Here is a 5,539-nt window from a genome sequence, read left to right on the forward strand (position 1 = left end):
TAAAAAATTGGTTATAAACTTTAAAACATATTACAAAACATAGATTATCATGTACCACATTATTGTGGCCTTCTTATACAACGTCCATGACGAGGTTGTTGAACAGGGTGATGAGTCAAGTTGATCAGTTAAACTAAATGAAGAATATGAATGAACTCCTAGCGTAAGAATCATTAGAAAATACGACTGTATAGGAGTATTAACAATCGGTTCGTCTCCTATGGAAGGATCTTCATCTTATTCTTCAATATATTCAACTTAATATGCTTCATCTTGAACATTTTCATATGTTTGTGCTTTGTTGCACCTACGATGAAGACGCCTCATTTCAAAGTTTGAATCAACTCCAGATAAACTGAATTTGATTCAATTACGTGAATGCAAATAACACACATTGATTTTAATAATATAGGTAAATTTTCTTATATTGCATAGTCTTGTACGTTGCTAACAAAAAAAAATCCTGTAATTTATATAATAATTATTAATATTAAATTTTATTTCAATATTATAATTAAAAAATATAAGAAAAATAATACTAACCATGTAATTGTCATAAGCTGATTCACATGTGATATACTTTCTTATAATCAAATCATACCAATCTTGATAATCATCTTACACGACCCGCACATATATATGTTGCATCATTAAATGTACACCGATCATGACGTTGACACCATAGTGATATATATATTGCATGTTGATGTTTCCAATCATGATCATTTTTTCCTCATAAGTCGATCTGATGTAGACTTGTGTCAGTAATACAGTATAATGGTTTATTTTGTAGGAGCCTAAATTATCGCAACACTTGATTTGGTAAATGTCACTTAATAATATAAAAATATATAAGAGGTTTTGAAGTCAACCAATATTTCGCTCATTATGACAATATTCAAGTAATAGAATCATAAGGTCGTGATTATATGTGTCGAAATAATATGAAATCATTAATAAGTCATTATTAGCATTATTAAGTTAATTGTAAGTATTTATTTCTAAGTAATAAATTCACTTATACCTCGTTGGGCTTAGGTCGATCAAAGTATGTTCGATATTGAAATCAACATGTTCGAAGTTGTTAAGAAGCTATCAAAACTTCATTCCATCTACATTATGTAAAACGTATTCAGTTACGTATGATTTAAAAATAACATATCGATAAATGAAAATAAACGTATTGTGCACGGAAAGGACGTCCAGCATATTGTTCAGGAGTGAGTACATGGTGTTGTGGAGCAATACTAGGAAACCTATCAATGCCCACACTTGTAAAAGTATCAATGGACCTGCTATATCCAGGGCATTGACTAGATTAGCCCGATAAAGTTCTCAATATAACCATGTGAGGCATGCACCACTCTATGAATATCGTCCAACTACCTCGAAATCGCTCAGTAAAGGAAGAACATAGATCTGTTGTGAAATAAAAATCCACTAATGAGTTGCATAATATATGCTCGTGTGTATCTCGATATCGTAACGTTATCAGCATCTGGTGGTAATTCAATGAATTGTACCGCTAGCCAAAGAATACTCAACCTACAGCCCTTAAATTGACGAGGTTTGACTCCTAGTAAACGCTCACGTAATTGTGTTCAATCGTACTGCCAAGATCCTATAGTGGACTTTCCATTAATAGGTAGTCCTACAACAATATCTTGTAGTGAAATAATATACTCTCCACCAGGCATATGAAATGAGTGATTTTCGTGCCTTTCCATCACTCAACCACTGCAGGAATAAGTGTCAATCTAACTGAGTAAACGTTATATGTGAAACTTTCCAAATCCAAACTATTGTAGATATGACATTATGCAAGCCTAATGTTATGAGATATTGCGGCCTCTCTTCTTCAATATTCCAAAACTATGGTAGATCCATTATCCCATAGTAATTGTGAATAATGTGTGATAGTTAGTAAGTATAACTGATGTGAATCAAAAGGTCCTGAACCATATTTAATACTGGAATATAATAAGGCAAACAACATAGTTATATCCAAAATTCATTTCAAATAATAAGGCAAAAAATATAGTTTATTACAACCCCAAATATAAATCTATTATAAAGCACAATTGATTCAATAAAGTATAGTCTATTACAAAGCAACAATTGATTCACACCATCGAGAACGATATGACCGCATATGCTCCAACCTGTACATGAAAAATATAAAAATCAAATTCAATATTAATAAACCTGTAATAGTATTTTATAAAATAAATTAAAAAATCCACCTTAATCATCAATTTGTCTTGAAGACAAAGTGCCAGAGTTGTGAATTAAACATTTATGTTTGCTATGTTCTTCTCACTTGCATATTCCACAATGAATTTTTGTACCCGCCTCTCACCAATCCATCTCATTGTGAATGTGGGATGTTTTTGGACATCCATGTTCACTCAACAAATTTGGATTTGCATGAATAACATCAAACTTGACTTCTGGATAATAGACTCTATGTTATATAGGGTGAAAGCGAGATTCATAACAAAATTGATACCAATGACAATTCGTAAAACTTCTCCACATAGGGAAAATATACCAAGTGAACATGGTTGCAGACTACGGTAACAGAGAGCCCGGTATCTTGAAAGATTGCCGCTTGTTATAGGTACATGTTAACTCCTTAAAGCAAACAACTTGAGTATGATATCCTTTTTAAAGAGTAAACATATTCATTCTTGTTTCAACTTGAAAAGTTTGTGTCTCTCAATCAACATAAGTCACTGAATGCGCCGCCACTATTTTCTCCTACCTTCTCAATTTATTTAAAGCATACTTTGTATACTTTTCACCACAAGTCAATGCTTCACTAATATCCTCTCTACGTTTCTTGAAATAAGCAATATTCTGAAGAAAAAAAAACGTCAACTTCACAAATGTAGTAATTGACAACATTCTAGCTCCCTTGAAAACACTATTAACACACTCTGCTAGATTTGTTGCTATCCATCCATATAGAAACATTTTATTGTGTGCTTGTGTCCATTTTTCTATATTTATATGAGTGAAAAAATCAATACAATTTGGACTCAATTATTGTTACTCTCATATATTTTTAAAGTTTACGCTTTTGGTATTGACACCCAGCACGATATACCAAATCTTTGAGTGAAACATTTTGTTGTTATCCATCCATATAGAAACATTTTATCGTGTGCTTGTGTCCATTTTTCTATATTTATATGAGTGAAAAAATCAATACAATTTGGACTCAATTGTTGTTACTCTCATATATTTTTAAAGTTTACGCTTTTGGTGTTGACACCCAGCACGATATACCAAATTTTTTAGGTGCTTCGAATTATATTTTTTTGTTGAAATTGCTAGCCACATGACAAAGACAAAATCAATAATATGCTCTCGATTCACTCCAACCATTTTCCTTATTCTTCACAGCCGCCAAAATGAAATTATTGAGGGAAGGATAAGGTCAAAATTGGAACGACCAATTTAAGAATTGTTGTGTCGTGGGTTTCATGGAAAGGAGATGAGAAGGAAGTGAAAGATGAGATCTGTAAAATGAGAGGGGAAGTCCCAAGCTAACCGGACGGTGACAGAACATGTGTGGGTCAAGACTTGAGCTTACCTTTCACCATGTTTATAAGCCCACTACATGGTTTTGGCTTATAAACCAACTTTCCAAATGATAATCTTTCCATGTGGGACAAAAATGAATTAGTTTACCTTTATCATTCCCAACAATCCCTCAGGAATGACAAAGAGTAAAACAAAAGAAGAAAGATAAGAACAAATTTTTCTGAGCAAAGGATGGACAACTTAAACATTAATATCTTTCGATTTCAATTAATGTATTAGTGAAGTAGGGCAACAACCTAAGTAGTGAAAGTGAGTTACCTCTTGAACTTCCAGTAATTATAGTTGAGACCCCCACACACGTTTAAATCCTTGATATTGATTCCGGGATAGTTATCAAGTGCTATTCATTGCCATGCACATAGAACCCTTGGGCCATCGTGACAGCTCTAGAAAGAGACTCTGACTCTTTCATAGAAGGCGGCCTAACCTTCACGGTCACGCTGTTGTTTCATCAAGTCTATCATCGATAAACCACTCAAAACTGGGTTATGAAGACTTTGAACATTATCCATCAAATCCTTATAAGAACCACCCAAAATAGGGCTATGGATTCACTATGTGATTTATTACATCCATCAAATCCATACCTGGACCACCCAAAAGAAGGGCTATGGAATCACATTGTGTTTTATTACATCCATCAAGTTCATACCTGGACCACCCAAAATTAGGGCTATGGATTCACAAATGAGAAATATCAAATGCTGAGTCCCATACAACTTGATGACTCTACAATTAACCTCATTGTTTGGCCTTTGGTGAGATGATCTGCTAAGTTCCTCTCGGACCTAACATAATCCAAGTAGATAATGCCATTTTTTAGCAACTGTTTCATAGCTCCATGTCTTAGACGTATGTGGCGTCTCTTGCCATTGTACACACTGTTTTTGGCAATCCCTATGGCAGCCTGCGAGTCACAATTAAGGGATACAAGTACAGATTTCCCCCACAACGGCACATCTCCAACAAGACTTCTCAGCCATTCAGCCTCTTGTCCTGCTAATTCAAGTGCTATAAACTCGGATTCCATAGTGGAACGTGCGATGCAAGTCTGCTTTGCTGACTTCCAAGAGATAGCTCCTCCACCTAAAAGAAACACATATCCGCTAGTAAAGCTCACCTCATCGTTATCTGTAACCCAGTTTGCATCACAATACCCTTCTAACACAGCATGAAACTTGTTATAATGCAAACAGTAATCCATGGTGCCTTTTACATATCTCAATAAACGATGAAGAGCGGTCCAATGTTCATTACTAGGATTATGTGTATATCTACTCAATCTACTTACAGCATATACAATGTCAGGTCTAGTATAGTTTATTAAAAACATAACACTACCTATGATCTTTGCATATTCAGATTGAGATATCGTATCATCTTTATTTTTCTTTAGACTAATGCTAGCATCATAAGGTGTTCTTACAGGTGGATTATCAAAACAGTTGAATTTCTTTAACATTTTTTCTATATAGTGTGACTGGCATCAGGAGAATCCATTATCATTTTTCCTTATTTTAACACCAAATATTACATTAGCTTCTCCTAGATCTTTCATCTCAAAATGTGAGGATAACAATAACTTGGTATCATTAATGACATGTAAGTTTGTACCAAAAATAAGCATGTCATCAACATATAAACATATTATCACACACTCAACTCCAAACAACTTTGATTAAACACACGTATCAGAACAATTTACTTTATAACCATTGTTTACTAAAGTGCTATTGAATTTCTCATACCATTGTTTAGGAGCTTGTTTAAGACCATAGAGAGATTTTCTAAGCTTGCATACTTTATTTTCTTGACCAGCAATTAGAAAACCTTCAAGCTGTATCATATAGATCTCTTCCTCTAAATCTCCATTAAGAAATATTGTTTTTACATCCATTTGATGTATTAATAGGTCATGAATGGCAGCAAG

General features: G+C 33.8%; 1 pseudogene; it reads right to left on the bottom strand.

The window, feature by feature from the left end:
* Positions 1–4,306: 4,306 nt before the first annotated feature.
* On the bottom strand, positions 4,307–5,071 carry LOC148207875 (secreted RxLR effector protein 161 pseudogene; annotated as a pseudogene).
* Positions 5,072–5,539: the final 468 nt, after the last annotated feature.

This window comes from Momordica charantia, unplaced genomic scaffold (genome assembly GCF_013281855.1).
Source record: "Momordica charantia cultivar OHB3-1 unplaced genomic scaffold, Mcharantia_2.0 BLBB01000042.1, whole genome shotgun sequence".
NCBI lineage: Eukaryota > Viridiplantae > Streptophyta > Magnoliopsida > Cucurbitales > Cucurbitaceae > Momordica > Momordica charantia.